The sequence below is a fragment of the Alligator mississippiensis genome, chromosome 4, assembly GCF_030867095.1.
Source record: "Alligator mississippiensis isolate rAllMis1 chromosome 4, rAllMis1, whole genome shotgun sequence".
Classification (NCBI taxonomy): Eukaryota; Metazoa; Chordata; order Crocodylia; family Alligatoridae; genus Alligator; species Alligator mississippiensis.
Window position 1 is genome coordinate 50,410,090 of NC_081827.1, and position 20,809 is coordinate 50,430,898.

Below are 20,809 nucleotides of genomic sequence, written 5' to 3' on the forward strand. Positions count from 1 at the left end.
CAGTTTCCTTGTTTCCATCTCTAGGTATGTGCATTGCCTATCTGTGTAGTATCTAGCATAATGGGGTCCTAGTTCTTGACTAGTTGCATTGTCAATTAGTTTCTACTTGTCTACTGCTGATACTAATTACACAGTAAAAACTGCCCACCCTGATAAAAGTCATGGTGACTATGTATAGGATCAGCTTCTCTGTCACCCTTACAGAACTCCCCAACCAGTGGAAGGCAGTACTTCAACATTTATATCGCCTGTGTATTGTCTTAGGAGTAACTGTATGTATCTTTCCAAATCTACCAGATACAGTACAGACACAATTGCTAAATGCTGTATTCAGGAATTTTATGCAGACATGTGCCATTCCTTGGAAGGCTTTCATTCCATAAAGTAATGAATAAATTATAAGAGGACATAATTATGGTATGTTCATCTCAGAGAGAGATAATTTTGTTCCAGTACTATTTAAGCATATAAAAGAAAGCTGCTGTTTTCCTCAGGCCAGTGCTAGAGAAGAAAAGCAACTCTACATACATGAGAAAAGTGACATATTTGGTAAATATTGACCAGGATAACTGTTCAGATTATCCACTGAACCCCCAACAGAAACGTGTTTCAAATAATGCTACTACTATAGTCTCAGATCAGAAGATGAACTGTGTACTGTTGATTACAAAAGGAAATATGAGGTCTGTTAATTTTTCTTAAATGCATCTTGTAAAAAGAAAAAAAATTCTTCAAATAGCCTCAGACATGGGGCTATTTCCTAGCTAAATACTGCCCATGTGTATCTGAAGTCAGATTTGCAGACTATATCCATAGTCAGAATCATGCAGCATGGCTCTAAAGTTCTCAGTTCAGTCTGTATCTTGTGCAAAAGGGAAAAGTGTCAGGAAACCTATTGTTTCCAGTCTATGCTGCATGGGTATAACTAGAGTCCAGTCATAGACTCTGGGCTAGGATTGCTTTCTCCAGTCCCTCTAAAAATCCAGGCACCCCAAAGAGGACAGGGAAGGAGCTACAGCCCTGCTTCCATGAGTGTCATCAGAATTTTGTAATTATGTAAATGTAGAACTCGGTGTGATGATTTTGCATTAGACGATCATTGGTTAAACCCCAGATATAACCCTGGTAATGGGACTGTAGCCCATCTGCCTTCATACCTGGACTACAAAATCATGCTGTCTTTTTGGCTCCAGGAACTCTTAGCTTTCCAGTAGCTTCTATGGGAAGAGAAGAGAGAGTCCTCCCAGCATAGTCTGTAGCCTACATATAAATGCAGACATCTAGGAAGTGATAGTTATGGATGTAAGGCCCTTTGGGGTGAGAAGGTCCTAGAACTAGGTCTCCCCCTACCTGGGTAAGTGTTCTGAACAAAAGACTATTTTGCAAAACAGTATTTCCTCAAACACACTTTGTAATGAACTGTATGCTTGCTGTTTCCAATAAAGAATTTCTAGGCTTGATGTGTGGTCTCCTAAGGACTCAGGTACTCCCAGCACCAATCTGGATTGCAACAGAGTTCTTAGGCTCTTATTTGGTTGACCTGAATCTCTTTTGACCAGGTGCACTAGCTGAAGTCTAAATGCCTAGAGAAATGTTCAGGTCAAAAGAGAGGCCTTCATGGATCTAGGTGCCTAAGTAGTTTTGTAACTGTTGGACCAGTCAATCTGGATGTATATTTGTAATTTAGACAAATGAATTTAAGCAGTTATTTAATTTTAGAAGCATCTACACATACTATTAATGTGCCTGAGCACTTCACACTAGAGTTTATTGCTCCTAGGTGCAGCATTAACACATGTGCTTGGGACTGCAGCATGGTCCCACAGCCTGCCAACCTGGAGCTGCTCCACCCTGGCTCAATGTGCTGTGGAGGGGCTGCCTGGGGCATGAGGGTGCTTCACCTTCATAAGGGTGCTAGCTGGCAGGCAGCCCTTGCACTGGAGCACTCTTATACCCCAGCCAGCCCCAGTCACCATCTACATGTATACATGAATGCCACATGACTCGGTGGCTATGGGGGCATGGTGAGCTCCAGCAGGAAGTGGTGACCCTGACAGCAGCGGGAGCATAGCAGCAGTAAGCATGGTGCTGCTGCAGGCAGCCATGGCGCTGTTGGGGGGGGGGGGGTGGTGAGTGCCACCCAGTGTTCAGAGACCATCCGCAGATGCTGTCAGCAGCAGTGGCAGTGACCAGCGGTGATCACAGACCAACTGCAGACGCCACCAGTGGTGTCGATGGTGGGGGTGGTGGCAAGTGGTGACCGCCCGCAGGCACTGCTGGCAGTGTCACAGGTGCCTTTTCATAGGCGGTGCACCACCATGCTCAAGGGGTGCACATGTACCCATGTGCACCCCCTACACATCACCAGTGCATGTATGTTGAGGCACCTTAAATTACTTTGCCATAGGATAGTACTTGTCCTGGATAATGCCATCCAGAGTTAATTAGCAGAGTTAACTAGTTTACTGCAGCCTAATAGCGCTGCATGTGTAGACAATGACATTTTTACTGGGTGTGTCTACACGTGCATTTACTCCAGACTAGATTTACTGTGCAGTAAACTACTGCACAGTGCGAGTATCTACAAGAGATGTAGCGTCAGTGGACAAGAAATGTAAAACCGCAGTTATGTAACTGTAGCAACACACTCCCTCGCTATAGCTCATCACTATGGCAACATAGTGGCTAAAAATAACCATGTGCCACTGACATGGCACAGTAACAGCTATTACTGCGCCATCATTTAGTACTTCCTAAAGGAAGTGCCAAATGACAGCACAGTAACAACAGCATCATAGGGGTACTGTAGATATGCTCAGTAAGGGTTTTTGGGTAGGTGTCTACATATGCAGAGATTAGGGAGAAAATTTGCTGCCAGTTACCTGCAGCCCTTCAATGCATCCCTTCCACCACCAGAGGGAGCTCCAGGTTCTGGCTCCAGTTGCCAGCACCTGGGAGGTGTCTTGAAAACCCAGCCTCGCTCTCTGCTCTCTGGGCACCCTCTTCCTTTGCTCAGGCACAACGTGGCAAATGCAGATGCAGCATGTAGCAGCTTTGTCTGTACCCATTCTGCCTCCCCAAACTATGGCTGCCCCAGCCCCTGGCCTTGGCAGTGATGACCAGCACCCCAGGATCTTACTGGCTGCCACAATCACCTTGATGGCCGCTGCACTGACGATCGCCTGGGCCATGGCCATCTCGCCCTGACCAGTTCCCCCACAACTAGCGACTGCCTACCCGCCTGCAGTGCACTGTCCCAGGGCTGCCATTGCCATGCAGCTACTGCTGCCAGGGACACTGATGAGGGGCTCCATGATACCACCACTGGGGCCACCGTTGCCCTCCTGGACCTCTGGGCCTGCTGCACCAGCCAGCACTGGTAGCAGCACCTCATCCAGCAAACCTGGGATGGTGAACTGGATGCCTTCCAGCTGACCTGGGCCATCTTCTTGGACCTGCTTCAGCAGCCCCAGCCCCACCTGGAGCAGCAGGACACTGGCATGAACCAGCCCACCTCACTGGCACCCACCTGACCCTTGTACTGCTGAATCTGGCCATGCCTTCCAGCCTCCGCTATGTGGGACACCTGTTCAGTGTGGGCAAGGCCACCACTGTGAAGGCCAACTTGAAGTTGTGTGGGGCCCTCCATAACATGCTGGTGGACACTGTGCTCTGTGTCCACAACCCCCTGGTGGTGGTGGTAGGGTTCTGTAGACTGGGGTTCCCTCAGTGCATTGGAGCCCTGGATGGGACCCACATCCCAGTCACCTACCCATCCCACAGAGACCACCTCTATTACAGCTACAGGGGTTTTCACTCCATGGTCCTGCAGGCTGCTGTGGACCACTGGAGCACATTCACCCAAGTGAGCACCAGCTGGATGTGCAGCTCACATGACCCTGAGTCTTTTGGAACTTCACCCTGATGGGACTGGTGGAGAGCTGGTGCTTTGTGGCAGGGGTGCTGGACCTGCAGTGGGGCATTGTCATGGTCTCACCCCTACTCATCAGGAACCCCATCTACCTGCCTTACATCAGCCACCTGGACCCCCACCAGACCTACATTAACCACTGCCTGGACTGGACTCGTGCCCTGGAGGAGTTTACCTTTGGTCGCCTCACAGGCTGCTGGGGCTCCCTCACTGCCCATCTTGAGGTCACTGAGGACAACCTCCCCCAGGTCATCATCACAGCCTGCATGCTGCATAATGTCTGTGAGGCCTGGAGAGAGCAGCTCCATGAGGCCTGGGTGGAGGAGGTGCAGTGTGCAGAGGATGCCGGGCATCAGGAGCACTACCTGCCAAGGCAACAGCAGCGGTGGGTCCCCCTGCCAAGGCATCAGAAGAGTCACACAACCACCAGTGGGGCCCATGGCACTAGGTGTAGGAAGCTCTAGTTGACCACCTCCTCTTGCACTCCCCACTCTGGGCCACCTGCCTGGTACCCACAGACTCCCAGTCTCCTGCCCACCCTCAGCACCTCTCTGCGGGGCCATCAGGTGGGAGTACCTAGGGGGCAGAGCCTGGGGACAGGTGTTCAGCACCCTGGCCTTAGGCTCTTCCGCTGCAGGTGCGCATGCTGTAGCGCATGCAGCAGGCAGAGGACTTGGCCCAGGGTGACAGTGACTGCTGGTCCTCCTCTGCAGTCAGTTCCCCCTCTGTCAGAGGCTGTCCATGGCCAGCGGGGCCAGCATGGAGTCCTGTCTCCACTGCTGGCTGTTCTGGCTCCACACCCACATGTATCCAGGGTGAGTGGCAAGCCTGGGCCCAGGCAGCAGGTTTGGGTGGCAGTGGACCCGGGGCTGAGGCTGGGCCAGGGGCTCTTGTTGGTGGGAGGCAGTGGAGGACCTGCTCCCAAGCCCAGGCAGGGGCCTGCTGGGCTTTCAGGGCTAGGGACAGAGGCCAGGCACCAGCAGGCATGAATGAGACTGCCAGGCCCAGGATGGTGTCCAGGACCCAATGGCCATCATCCATGGCCTTCATGGCCCAGCCCAGGATGGTGTTTTTGCCCCACGGGACCTGGACCCTCTCCTACTCCAGGGCCAGGAGCTCAGCCCAGAACACCTCCTCCTGGGTAATGTCCTCTGCCCATCACCTCTCCTGGAGAGCCAAGTCCTCATCCCACCACCACTCCTCCCAGGCCAAGTCCTCTTCCTGCCAGGTCTGTGCAGTCTCCTCCAACTCCTCAGCTACCACCACCAGCCACTGGAGGGTCCAGCCCTGCGTATGCCTCTGGCACAGCCAAAACATCTGGAGGGCTCCTGTGGTGGGAAGCGGCATCCCTAAGTCAGCATCCCCACTCGCCATGGGGCCTCTCCCCCATCTCCAGATGCTAGACCTGTAGAGCCATGAGACATAAACCTTTTGTGAGAGTTTGCAGCATTTCAGAGATAAGATGCTCTGCACCAGGTGCTGTGCACTGTCTTGCCTCAGATTGGGGGTTGGCCCTGCACAGGTGCCCAGGGACCATGGTAAGTCAGGTGGGCAGGCCCAGGCAGCTTCCAGCCAAGCTCTTTATCCCCATATGCTCCCCTGGGACCAGTGGGCCACTAGGTGCTGGTCACAGGCAGCCTACCTCCCCTGGCCCATTCCCAGGGTGGGACCATCCAGGCTTCTGGCAGCACCTGCTGCTGTGGCTCCAGACACCACCTCCCCTGCTTCTGCCCTGCAGGCCATCTGCTCTGCTGTGCTACCACCCAGCTTGCAGTGCATGGGCTTGGGGCATGTGGGGCTCCTGAACAACTGACATGAAGAGCTGCTGCCCTCCCCACTGTGGCCTCTCCAGGGAGGCGCCCCAGGGCCAGCCCTCTACCATGCCACCACCATGCCCTGAGCGTGCCCCTGCTGCATGTGCCCTGGGCAGTGCACTATGAGCTGGTTGTGCCAGCTATAGGGTGCCTGAATCACTATGCCCTTCTGCTGATAATCCTCATGGTGCCCCAGCTCCACCTGCATTCCTAGTTTGTGACCCTGAGCTATGATAGTGCCAGGGGCAAGCTTGGGCTGCCCCACAACCTCCACCTGGAGTGCTACCTGTGGCAGCACTACATGTCCCTGCCCCCCACTGCTGAGGAGGACATTGCCACCAGCATCAACACCTTTCTCAGGGTGTGAGAGGCCTGTGCCCACCCAGCTGTGGGGGCACAGGTTGCTCAATAAAGTTTGCACTGTGTCCCACCTCTCTGAGTGCTGTGGGGCAGAACCTGGGGCCAGGGGAGTGTAGGCAGGCTAGGCAGGAAGGGGGGGGTCAGGGCCAGGGCTGGGGGTTGGGCTTGGAGTGGGGAGGGCCCTCTCCCCAGTACAGGGCTTACCACATGTCCAGGGTTGGCAAGACTGATGGCTCAGCACAATCCTCCCAGCTAGTGAAGGCATCTGGCTGTGCCCGGTGATCTTGGCCCATGGGGCATGGCATGCAGACCCCTGGCCAGGGCTCCCCCCTGGGGACAGCTGGCACTGCTGATGTCTGGTGGTGACATGGATGGCTGTTCCTTATGGTGGGGTCTGGAGCTGTGTAGCTGTTGAGGAAGGCACTGGTCAGGGTTCTCCAAGCAGCTGGTAGAGGCTCCAGCCAGACAGCTGGGTGGGATGGGACGCTCCAAGCCTGAGGGCCCCTCCTCCAGTGATGTGTCACTGGAGGGGCCAGGGCAGGGTGGGGGTTCAGCAGGCCACCTGTGCTAGAATACATCACATGGTGGTGGCCTGGGTCCCATGGCACTAGAATGGTGGTTAACTGTTGCATGAAGAGCATGACCTTGTGGACAAGGCTGGACTGATGATTGTGATCAGTGAGGGCCACCCACTGTGCCCTCAAGGCCTTGACCTTTATGTGGTGCTGCCACAGTGACTCATTGTGCCCTTGCTCCCACATCCTCCCTGACAGGGCCTCATAAATTTGTGTGTTAGAGTGCTCACCCTACTGAAACTGGTGCAGCACCTCCATATCACCCCAGAGTGCCATGAAGTCTCCAGTATCTTCCTGGCTCCAGCTGGGGCCCCGGGTAGGGGCATGGGCATGTGTACACAGGTGATGCTGGGCCTTGATGGGGAGGATGAGGCCATGCTAGGTCCCATGCTGGCTCTCTGGGCCTCCACACAGCTGTCTCTCTGCTGTCAGCCCTGGGCAGCTGCCAGCAGTGCCCAGCACAGGGGTACAGCAAGGGACTGGGAGCCATGTGGCAGAGGCTATGCCCTGCAGCACCCACAGGTTCAGAGCAGGTTGCCGGAGGTGTGCAGCAGGCAGGCGCTGCTGGCCTTGCAGCACTGAGCTGGCTGTAGGTGGCCCTGGGGGCTGGCAGGCCTGGACAGAGGCTGAAGAAGGCTGCTGGCCCCAATGACAGTGCCCTAGCAGCTGTGCAGCTGGGTAGAGTGAAGAAGTAGCACTGGGGTGCTGCCAGGCAGGCACAACTTGTCTGTGGCCTGCCCAGGGGGACACACAGGGCCTGCATTGCCCTCAGGCTCCCTGGTATGTGTGCCCCAGGGCACAAAATGTCTGTAAACTTTTATAGCCTGCAAACAGGCTGCCATAGAGACAGCCCAGCCCTGGAGCAGGAGAGGTACCCAGCCAGGAGCCCTGGGGCTGGCTTCAGGCCAGCCCTCCCGTGGCTGTGCAGACCTGGTAGCAAATTTGCTGCCAGGTAGCATCTACACATGCATTACTGGACAGTTACTAATCACATGTAAATTTGTTACCTCCATTTGCAGGTAGCAAATCTAAGTGTGAATAAGGGTTTTTTCTGTGCAATAAGTGCACGCATGCATAGACATGTGCACCTAGTGCATAGTAAACTAGGGAACTACACAGTAATGCATCTTTTGTAGATGCACCTACTGTGGACCTAATTAGTGAACTCCTCAGTAAAGTGCATATGTAGATGTGCCCTTTAAGTTTGTGTCTAATCCCACTAAATACTAAGGGCTTAAATGTTTTGCTGAAACATAATTTAATAAATATAGAATCGCCCCAAATCATCAGAGCTGTAATTTTAGTTAAATCAGTAGTAATAAAATATAGGTGACTATGGCCCAATATATTCTGAATGAGAAAAGGATGTCCCATGGTTTACAAATGCCTTGTATTCTAACTATTATATGCTGAAATTCTATAAAATGAATTTGAAAATTATTTAAATCAAATTAAAGTTGCAATTCAGCTAGTACTCAAGCAGGTAGATTGATTTAAACACAAATACTTCCACTGATGTCAACAAGACTACTCACATGTGTATACTTAAGCATGTGCTTAAATACCTTTATGAATTGGGATTTAAGTATATAAATCCTTTTTTATACTGTATATTAAGTAAAATCCTTTAGCATCCTTAAATCATGTTGCTTTGCCTAAGAAATCAAAGGTGCTTCTCTAGTTTGATGGTTACATGTTCACAATAAATCCAGACATAAAAATCAATAGAAACATTTAAACCTGTGAGGTTGGAGAAGTGCCCCTTGGAAAGAGATCAAATGTTAAAAATGAATCTCTCATAACTACAGTACATTACTACTAAAAGGAAGAATTGTTGACATTCATATTTATCTATCATTTTTTCACACAAGTAGGAAAGTATTTTGAAATAAAATGTGTGATGATTTACTTTATAATACCTAGTTGTTCCAGCTTTTCCATGTTTACATACTGTTCTACAAATGAACATGGATAACTTTATACAAATTACATTGTATAAGCAACATTCTAATTGGATGTATATTTCAAATTTTATACAAGTAATTTGTTCCACATAAAAATTATGTAACTATATACATCCAATAAAAAGATTAATGAGCTCTTTCAGCCCAAACCAGATATAGAGTATGTTTTGTTTATGCAAGATGCCACACTATTTGCTAAATGTATCATAGGTTTATGTTACCGTAACAATGTATCATTCCTCTGCCATTAATCTAAGCTACAGAGTACTGCATGTATATTTAATATTCTTCAGAAAGATCATAAAGCTTATTTACATTTTCTATAGATATTGCAAGTCTTAAGGACATTTTAATATTGGCCACTAATTCTATACTGACAGAATGCTTTAATGCATCTAAATAGATTAGGCAATGAACTAAGCTTAGTCAAATTTATGTTCCAAATGCCAAACATGATGTTTTGTCCTTAACAAACATTGTTTCTAAGCCATGCTGTTTTGTGATTTTGCAGCACTATGTATTCATCACATATTGAAAAATATTTGAAGAACAGATGATATTGTACACAACATATGTGATGGCATGTGTTCCAATATTTTTAAAAGCAAACCATAAATTTAGGTAAAATATATACCAAGATGAGCACATGTTCATTATTTCAGTGTGTTATGAGTAGTCTCTTTTCAATAATTTTGTTATTTAGCAGACAAGTTGTATTAGAAAGTAACAATATCTAGAGTAAAGTCACTGTATTTATTTTGTAACTCATAATGCTCAGAAACCAGTAATTATTTTTCTGTATTGCAGGAATATAATCTGTATTTTAGTCATTGGATTAATTGTAATTGCTTTGGTTCTTTTTTCATCTTTACTGCATGTTGTGAAGAACAACAGTTGTTGAAATTTAATTTTGGTTATTAATAGGAAAGTGGCCTCAAAAATTAGAGAAAATTATGAAAATTAATTTACAGAAAGTCTGAAAGAACAAAGTATGGGTATTATAATATCATCATTTAGAATCTATGAACTAAAAATGTATTTTTAAAGACAAAGTTAATGCCTCCCTTTGAAATACTCATGTTAAAATCAAAAACACAACTTTAATAGAAGACAGACATAGGTACTGTATGAAGAATTACAGCTTAGAAAATTAATAAAAATAGTATCTAAAACAGTATTAGTAAGATATGAAGCTCATTCATTAATGGTCTCTGTGATAATATATCACTGAAAATGTTGCATGAAGGACAGTCTTTGATAGGATTATGTACAGTATAATAGCAAGATATTGAAATTAAAATTCACTGAGAAGATACATCTTGTGAACTGAAGGGTAAGAAGATAATAATGGTAACATTAATAATAATAAATAACAAGTATAAAATGATTCACATAAATAGAATTTCCATCAGCAACCATTATTGTAATTATGGGAATGATAAAGTAATAATCTACAGTAAATAGCTAATCTTTATTGATTCACTGTTTAATTTTTTTTTTAAAGGAGCTTTAGAATTGCTGTCAATAACAATAATGTGTACATGGGAAAATGTTATATGGTAAAAAATAGCATTGTATAATCTGTTTCTAAAGAACCCTTTGAAGATATTTATATTCTTTGGTACAAGAAAAGGAAAAATTATCCTTAAAAGTATTTCCCCACTTATTTAATGAATGCTATGGGATTTATTCTAACACATGGTTATGGGGGTTCCAGAGGCATACTGGGAAAATTGAGAAAGTTCAGTGTCTGCCTTTTTAATCACACCCCTCTCCAAGGTGAGAACTGTTTTCCATCAATGGCATCTATGAAGAAAAGACAGACCATAAGCAGTCTGACCCTACAGCAGCCCTAGGGGCAATTCCACAGCCACCAGCAAAGTTAGCACTAGAGGCAACCAAAAGGCCAAGCAAGGGGCCAGATAAGAAAAAGAGAAAGAAACTAACTACTACCCTTAGAAAATATATTCCAGAATTTAGCATATGGGTCTTTCACCTACCAAACAACCTTCTGCTTGGCAGTGGGAGTTAGTTCTAATGGTAAAGCAGATAAAAGAAAAAGGGGTCAGAAGGACCTTAAAACTATTTAACATTGGGGGGGCTGACAGGATACACTTGCATAGGTTGCTGGAATTAGGGTCCTGTTTCAATTCCCTTTAGATCTGGAAATGCTTATGGTATGTCTGAAAAAATAGTATATTATGGAAAGAAATACTACATTTTAATTTATTGTGATTTTATTTCTTAAATCATTCTTCATCCTAATAGTATCGTTTGTTAATACTGTAGATGTCAGTGGCCTTTGATCCTGGAGATGCATGCATGTTTTTACAGCCTGAATTTTTTCTCAAAGAGAAATCCGTTCCTAAAAAAATATGATTTTCCACTATGTGCAGCATTTTGATGGTTGTGTTATGTACTGCCGTCTAATGCCATATCTTAGGGCCACAATTGAAAACACTTATAAAAGGTAATATTGATGTAAGTAATCCTATTATATTTGATGGCACTATTCATTTGAGCAAAATGACTCACCTTGTAGTTATATTTGGAGTTGCCCCTTCTTGTATTCAGTGTTTGCTCCTTAGTGTAAAAGGAAGCAAGGTTTTTACAATACAATGCAGACTGTATTTGTGATTTTGCAAACATTTCTTATCACCAATTTTAAGAAAGATGGTGGCTGCTAGAAGGAAGAATTCCAGAGTCTTTATGAGAAAAGCAATACTTAATCCAGTACTAGTCTACCTCTCACTGACAGTTTAAATCCATATCCTTCTAGTGGTGGCATCCAGCATGTAGTATTAAGAAAACAAAAACAAATTAACATTGCTCTACATCTAATATTTGGTGTCCAAGTAAACTACACTGTGGGAACATCTACATGAGGCATTTTACTGTGCAGTTGGCTAATTAACTGCGCAGTAAATGTCACAGTGTCTACACATGCACCCCTATTAGGACACAAGAAACTAATAAACTGCAACAGGATAGTACTTGTAAATACAATACAATACTTGTATTTACAGGTATTACCCTACTGTGGAGTTTTTTCATGCTCAGCAGCACACGTGAAAATTGTTTTTGAAATTTTGATATGCCCTGAAGGGCAACAAAAACACACCTCACTTTCAGGACAGATGTAAATGCTATTGTATGCATATGATACAAAAAGCAAAATGTTTTTATTGCTATGCAATATGCAATAACAAACACTATCATCTTCCAGAATAACCATCCCCAAGAGGGGCCAGCTGACACATGATGCAGAGTGTTAAGCAGAAGCAGAGAGAGCCTTCCATATGAGATGAGGGTTAAAAGATTCTGTTATATGTGGTAGAGAAGAGATGAATAATAAGGAATGTGACATATATCTATATCTATATCTATGTATATCATAGTGTTTATTATTGCATATTTCATACTGATAAAAACATTTAGCTATTTTTTACCATATGCATATATATACACACACACACACACAAGCCAAGATAGGGAGAGTAAATCAAACATGCATTTATCTTTTCACCATAATATTAGAGGGAAAAAATTAACAAGGAACAATTTTTCAAAAGGGAAATACTTATATTTCACAGTCTATAACTAACTCATAAAGTGTGGTGCCATGCTGCATTATTGCATTTCATTTTATATGAAAAATAGGGCATCCTTAGACAAGGACAAACATTCTAAAGGATTCACAGTCCCATGCATTAGCTCATAAACCAATCAACTGCCTGAGTTTAAGGAGAAAATTCCTCATGTGATAGTTGTGTCATAACTGCCCATTAAGGGAGCTTCTTGAACCTTTTGTTCAAGCATATGGAATTAGCAACTCCTGGAAATACGATGGAAACTAGATAGACCATAGGAATTTGTTTTGTTAATATAATGGTTTACTTTGAATATTCGCAGACACAAAACAGGATGAGTAATACGATTTCATTGTTTATTAACCAGCTTCTTCTTTTAATCTTTAGTATTTATTCACTTCAGTGGACATTTTCCTTGAATAAGGAGTTTGGGATTAAGACCTTTGTAAATATTTGTGCCATGTGACAGTGAATTGCTTGGATAATTATTCATTATTCATAACTGCAAACATAATTACTGCAGTCAGATACCTTCATATTGAATGTGCCGTTAGATTGGCTGTCCTGTATCAGACTTCTCGGACACTTTCTGGATGGGGAATTTTGACAAGTTTGTTTTTACCTGCTCTGCCACTGCATATTTTGAATATTACCAGTGCTATGATCCCTCCCCTTGAGCGGATCTTGCTTTCTGTTCAAGTTGTACACTCACTGCAGGGTGGGTGAGGAACCTGAAGATTGGGAGTCAGGTGCTCCTAAAAAGGAAAGAGCTAATGGATTTAAAAAAAAATTAAAATGTGTGAATAAGTATGTGAGATTATATACACTGTAAATGGGCCATTCCATTTTAAAATAAAACCCTAAAATTCTGCTGTTCAGGCTATTGTTAATTAGATCATTTAAGTATATTTTAAAAATAACTACTGAATTTAATCTGTTCCATTTTCCACACTTTATTTCTGTTGATGATTTCTTTTAAAACTAAAATGATCTCCCAGTTATTTGATTGCTCTACACTTTAGTCTAGATGCATTGTATAAAATATAATGCAGTACAGATGTCACACCAAGAACTAAATAGCTTATATTTCTAAAGAATCATGAAAAAAAATATTAACACTATAGAAACAATGGTTCAGTAATTACTTTTTGCGGTGGAGTGAGGTTAGGCATTTATCCTTATAGATCCCTAATACACTTAAAGTCAGCTCTGCCCCTGTGGTCCTTTTACCTTTGTTGATAAATGTATTGTACAGGATACCTTGTATGACCACTACAGTATTTGAGGTCATGCTAGGCTGTTAGCACAAATGGTGTGAACAATAGTTTATATGCCACTTAACTCCTTGGGAGAAACAGTTAACCTTGCTAGAGAGGACAGATCAGTCATGTATAGTTATTAAAGTCTAGAAGGTTTTGTTATGTTCTGAAATACTTTTATAGAACTACAGTACTCTTCTGGTACTAGCTTTACCAAGCAGGAAAGCAACAAAGCAAACAATCATCCTCAGAATCTTTATGGAATAGGTATTCAAAGTTTTAAAAAAAAGTATTTCACAGACTTGTCTCACTCAACACATCTGCAGTGGAAGCTGCAAACACATTGTTATTTTACTTTCAGAGTAGACTCCCTAAACTATAACAATGAATTAACAATATAGGAAGCTAGTGCTCTGAAATAGACAAAGTTTACAAAAGCTGCCCTACTTCTAACGGACATAACACCTGAAGTCCAGATATAAATAAAAGTGGGTCCATTTTAGCATATATTTTTAAATCACTTCGATATCTTTTAACTTGGCATCATTTCAAGATATCATTTAAAACTGACTAAACAAAGTTTGTTGAAAGCAAATGTTACTCTCCATAGTCTCTCATAAATTGGGAGTGGGGGGTGGGGGGGCATCAGGGGGGACAGAGTAAATAAAGAGGAGAACAAAGTCAGGGTATTATAAAAGACTTACCAGGTTCTCTCCATCCAAAGAATCTGGCAACAAGGCTGACATAAAAAGCAAGAGCCACATTTTATGATCTAATAAGAGAAGCACACTACTGTTTACTGTGAGACAGTGACTCTATTAGATGAAACAATCAAAAAAGGGCTGAACTAATAGGCATTTAGTTAGGAAAATTCCAAAGAACATCAATGTACTCCAGGAAATGGTGTTGTTGATTCAGTTCATGACACTATTTTGAGACAGTCTGAAGAAAGGGAATCTCTCAAGTGAAGCATAAATGTAAAAGTCCTCATCCCTTGATGATCCTCCAGGATCCATGGCAACTTGGGCAAAAATATAGGGCCCACACATTAATTCTGATGCAGTCCCAGCTTAGTTAGACAGCTTATCAGTTTTTCCAGCAGCATTTCTAACTATGCTTATCACTGTAGCATTTAGATGTTGCCAATTCTAGGACCAGTGCATCCTCCCTAACTTGGTATTGGAATTCTTCATCACTTTCTCTTCAAAAGCTGACGTACCTTTTCTGCATACTGCTAAACAGCTGCTGTGATTCATTCCATTGGGAGCTACATTTCAGTGGGTGTATCTACAAGTGCACTTTACTTCAGGGTAAACTAATTAGTTCCACAGTAAATGCCTCAACATCTACACATGAAAGGCTATTAGGCTAGAGTAAACTAATACACTCCACAGCAGGGTAATACTTGTACTTACAAGTATTACCCTGCTGTTGAGTTTTTTTACTCAGCAGCAGTGCATGTGTAGATGCTAACCCAGCTGACTGGGGCATAAGGGTGCTTCAGTGCAGGGATGACTGACAGCTAGCCTCACACTGGAGCACCCTCGTGCCCCAGCCAGACCCTCTACAGCACATTGAGCCCAGTTGGAGCAGCCCCAGGCTGGCAGGCTGACCCCTCCCAGGTCCCCTGCAAGCTGGGGCTGCTCCAACCTGTCTCAAAGTGCTGCAGTCCCAGGTACCCATGTAAATGCGACACCTGGGAGCAACAAACTCCAGTGCAATAAGTACTGGAGTTTATTGTGTCACATTAGTATGTACGTGTAGATGCACCCACAGCCTACATGTGCACCAGTAGTAGGGCACAGTAAACTAATTAATTCTGCTGTATAAGATTACTGTTGTGGACAGTACTATCCTACAGAAAAGTAAATAACTGCACTGAAACACACATGTAGATGGTAACTGCAGTCACAAATTGCTCCCAGTCAGCCCAGCCATCCAGGGACCAGAACCCTGGCTCCTGTCTGCCCTATACTACAACCCAGAGCCAAGGGCTGACCCCACTCTGTGCTCCCTGCCAGCCTGGAGCTGCTCCACCCTGGCTCAAATTATTATGGTCCTGGGCACATGTGTAAATGCTGTGCCTGGGAGCAGTTTACTCCAACTCAAAGTGCTCTGAAGTTTTTTGCTTCACCCTAATTGTACGTGTAGATGCACCCAGTTTTGAGTAAAGTAATCCCAACATAGGTGCAAGCCTGGACTAGTCAGTCAGGAGTTCCCCTGCCTTGAGGGAGTATCTTTTGCTGTGCATACAAAAATGGTGCAATTGCTACTAATGACCCTTTGTGATATCCATAGGCTCCCAAGGGCCCAGCCATCCCATAGCAAAATAATAGAGGAATGTGTTGACTTTTTATTTGGTTTGATGAGGCAAACTGAAGTGGAGGACCTTCAAGTGTGCACTTACAGCTCTTACAATGGGAAGAAACAGAAGACATCAAATTTTCCAGTTCTACCAGGAATCAGTAAACAAGCTCCTGCATATATGGGAACAAATAACATAAAGCTTGACCAATATGAAAATATCATTTTTAGATACTAAAATACAAAAATCATGTATATATTTACTTGTGCATAAGAAAGTTGTTATTAAGAACAACTACATAGTTACAGAAGGGAATCATATTTATCCTGGCTTCAAGAGTAGAGTGGGGGGAGAGAGAAGAAATCAGTTTACTATCACTGCTTTTTTAAATCTCCTAACTGGTAAAATTAAACCATGTCTCTTTATTTATTTATTGCACTTGTAAAAAGATTAATGGGGATGTGATTCCTTCAGGCTTTTACATATAACCCTTTCACACAAAGAACAAAATTATACAGTGCAGCAAATGAACTAAATTAGCTACATTTATTTAAATAACTGCTATGGAGGAAACAATAAATCAACAAAAATCCCCACAAAAATGTGTTTACAAAGTGCCTTGTAATTTGTTTTAGCAAGGACACAGAGTTTTAGCTCTTAGCTAAGCTTGCTTCTAACAGTCTATTATCATATCAACTGTTAATGAGTGTTTGCTATAAAAAAGCATCAGATTTATAGCAAAAAAGTATGTGGAACTTCTGCCTTACTGTCCTGTAAGACATAGCTGGCAACCTTACATGGAATACATTTTCCTAACAAACATTTTGTCAAAGGTTTCTAATGACTTGGGAGACAATCAAAATGAAATGACAGAGCTTTGTTAAATCAGAAAAAGAGGTTATTTAAATGGTCATAATCATGCAATTATCCCATCTGCACTGCATTTCAAAGGGCTGTATCTGTATCTAGTCCTATATCAGGAGTAAGTGAGTAGGGGGAGCTCTAATGCTGAACCTGTGATGTATTCATAAATCAGTACTTTCAGAGCCTGTCATGGGCTCCATAATGAGGGTCATTATTCAGGCAGAGTGTCAAAACTACTATCAAAGGACCTTCTCAGAATCACAATCATTCTGTTTCTTGTTAAATAAGCAATGTAGTACACAAAAATGGCAAACAAGAAGCAGGTCAATTTGATACAGTATGAGGGCACAGAGACCTCTAGAGTAATTTACCCTCTGGGAATTCTGATGGCTTGTGAGATAAATTGTATATGCCCTCAGAAAAGATTAATGGTAATAAAAATCCCAGGAATATTTTCAGAAAAAAGTGTCCATATGTACATATAGAAACTTTGGCAACAAAGAAGACATTTCCAAAAGCGGAATACTTTTTTTTAATTAGAACTGTGAGTAGCTCTCTGAAAAGCTACTAAATCTTATTAGAAAATCACCATCATTTAGTGGCAGTACCATATTTTGATTCAGTGTAAGAGTTTATTTTAAAAACCCAATGGCTTTCCTATATCAAACAGAAAAGGGATAAAAGAAAAAAAAGGAAAGATACACAAATTCACTTGCAAAAATGGCTTTCCTAAGATGAACAATAATTGACCTAATTTTATTATAGACAACAGCAAATGAAACAATATTAGTACAAATTTTATTAGTAAAATATTATCTGGATATTTGACCAAAATGGCCAGACATTTTCAATTTCAGTGTTGAGTCATTTGAAATTGGAATAGATTATTATCTGATGCCAGAGTGCATAGTCCTGCTACAGATAAGTATTCTCAACCCCTTCTGACACTAAGAGGAGTTGAAGAAATTAAGCCCCTCAAAGGATCAGGCCTCAGCAGAAATTCTTTATTTTCCTTTTGCATGTATATATATATATACATGTGCATGAGCACATTGAAAGCATAGACACATACATATAGACACATACTTATTTTCCTATACAGAATGCAATCAAGGTTTTCAAATATAAATGCCTGAAATTAGGTTCCTTTGTATATACTGAGAACAGTACTGATTTTTTCCTTTGCAGATGTAGGGACTTTACTATTGTTCAATGGGACTTTTCTATGGACACAAGGTTCACCACAGAGAATAAATTGTAGGGTCAGGGCTTTTTGTGAAACCTGAACTGGTTAGTTGACTTTTAAAAGTGCCTTATAATTGCAGCTGCTTAGTGCTTAGAACTTCTGAAAATCAGACCACTTACATAGTTACTCAGGTAAGGATTTATGAGCCTTGCTCAAGTTGCTATTTTTTTAATATGTTTAATAAAGCACAATCAAAAACCTCCATATATGCGTGTATGAGTATGTGGGCTATTTGTGTGCTACGTAAAATAAGTAATCATTGAACTAAACAAAAGTATAAACAAAACATTGTTCAGATGATATAAGCCTGTATCTTTTCTCATGATAACTTTATTAAATATCAAGGTGAGTGGTAGATTAAAAAAAGAGTCCCACGAAGTGCTTCATAAATCCCTCAACTTCACTTTACCAAAATGAATTTTGTGTGACAATAAATCCCGACTTATCTAGACTTATTGTTTAAGTAAATTTGCATCTGTTGAATAATCAAAAGCAAACCAATTATATTCAGGCATCTTTCTTATCTATCTGTTTGGATATAACTGTCTATTAAATGGTGTTTGCATTTGAGGCAATGTTCTATTGTATGCATAGGTACTCAATTATTTAGATTATACATTTGAATAAACTCTGCAGTTAAAGGAGTACCCTTGTAATATAGGACAATTACATTTTCTAGCACAGTTTACAGGTTATTAAACTAATATCAATTTGGCCAACACTGCTGGATACAGGATCCTAACCTTTACCTATGAAAGTTTTTTTCTTTAGGGGTGCATTTCTACCCCTACAATTAGCAGGCATTATTAGTCACTTCAAATTACATCAAATTATGTAAAAAGGCCATAGAAGAAAGGGTTGCATGAATAGAGATTGCAATAATTAATTTCACCAAGCAGTGTGCATTAGAATGTAGACTAGCTTAATGCAATTTTAAAATTCCTGTTAATGTATCTGGGATATCCAATTTTAAAGGTACCCTGCCTATAAGAAAATCCATATCTTCTAAGAGGTTTCCTTTTTTGAGTGACAGAAGAAAAAATAGTATGTCAAATTATGTCATATGGGTCCCTGATAGCTCACCTTCCAGTAAATGAAAAACAACTACCAATAACTCCCAAGGAAAATTTTGTGATTTTTGTGTTAAAGTAGGAAAGAAGTCAAGTAATGCTTGACACAAAAATTAGGCAACTGCTACATATTTGAAATAATATTTTACATTAATAATGATCTTGAATACTTCTGCAAGGGGAAAAACACTGTCTTATGTCTTATAATTTTTTATACATGTGCAAAGTAATTATAAATAGTGTCAATATTCTGGCATACCTCAAAGTCCACTGAAGTCAATAGGAGGCCTTTTACTTACACCAGTAGAACTGGATCTGGCCTTAAGCAAAAGGAGAACTGGGATAGTGTTTCATGTCCTTTATCTACATGTCCAAATGATTACACAAAACAGCAGAAAATTAGGCCTTCTCTCTGTCTAAATGCTAAGAAAATCTTCATTATTCTCTCTTTTATGCATATTAGCATACATCAGTTCATCATTTTAAAATAAATTAAATAACCCGAAAATACAAGAAGATCTTATCATCATCTTTCATCAAAGTATCCCAAGAAAATTAATCTCTCACTCAAATATTGCAAGTATTTTCTTATGAAAAAGATCAAAATTGTGTTCTTATAGTATCTTCACTATAAGAGGAGGAGAAATTTGCTGGGAGACCTTCAAAAGATGAAGTTGCATGTGGGATTCAGAATTCTATAAAACAATTGCTTGGCCATCATTACCACTTGTCAAAACTTCCACTGTGGTAAAATATGATTTACTTGCACCACTGGCACTGTCTTTATTACAAAATTGCTTAAAATATGTCCTTCTAAATGAACTTAAAGGTAACAATCAGGAAAGAAATTCAAAGTTAAGTGAGGCTGATTCTTCTGCACTGCAACCCAATATGCTACCAATGCAAAATAGACATCCATTAAGCTAAAAATATGGTTGTGACAGATATAATATTGTTGACTCTGTACTATTGGATCTGTTGCATATCTACATGTTTGAAGAGAAGTTCAGATATTTTAGATATATCAATGTTGCAATTGTATTAACAGGATGTAAATGTATTAACAGGAGCATTACAGGCAAGTCACAGGAAAAGAGTCCTCCATTCTATTCAGCACTGGTAAGCCCACACCTGGAGAACTGTGTCCTGTTTTGAGCCCTTCACTTCAAGAAAGACATGGAGAAGCTGGGAAAAGTCCAGTGGACTTGTTTGAAAACAAACATGATTAGAGGTCTAGAAAACATCATTTACAAGGAAAGATTGAATGTGGTTAACTACTAAACAGATTACCTACAGAGTATGTGGAATCTCCATTGCTGGAAGTTTGTAGACCAAAACTTGGCTGAGATAGTTTAGATAGGAATGATCCTGTCTTGATCAGTGAGCTAGCCTAGATGACTTCCAGAGGTCCCTTTTAGCCCCATGATGCTACAAATACCCGTGATGGAACTCCGGATAATACATTGGTTTTAGGGTCATATTTGTAGCTGTATTGAATTCCTTTCATCTAACTGTATCTTCTCTTCCTCTCCAGATTACAAGTATTGCAAAAATGAATGCTAATTATAAGTACGCTCTCCATGGAACAAACAGATGGAAGCTGGCAGAGAAACCCTCTTCTCATCAGCAGCCAGGAAGAAGAAACCTTCCACCAAACGGTATAACACAGATCTACTTACAAACAGGTTGGCTACCTTACTTTGCCATAAATAACAATGTAAAGAAATTGTGACACAAGATCAAAATAATATGAGATCAAAATGTAAATATGACAAAGTGAAAACAGCAATTTTAGCCACAATTAATGATTCTTCCATAAATTACATTCAGG

The 20,809-nt window shown here is 42.0% G+C and overlaps 1 long non-coding RNA gene across 1 annotated transcript in view; it reads left to right on the forward strand.

Moving 5' to 3' along the window:
• The window catches only part of LOC132249998 (uncharacterized), a 147,775-nt gene that overhangs the window by 90,149 nt on the left and 36,817 nt on the right, over positions 1-20,809 (forward strand). Inside the window, exon 2 of the long non-coding RNA XR_009461567.1 lies at positions 20,513-20,663. This is a non-coding gene — a long non-coding RNA (uncharacterized LOC132249998). The remainder of the gene's footprint in view (positions 1-20,512; positions 20,664-20,809) is intronic.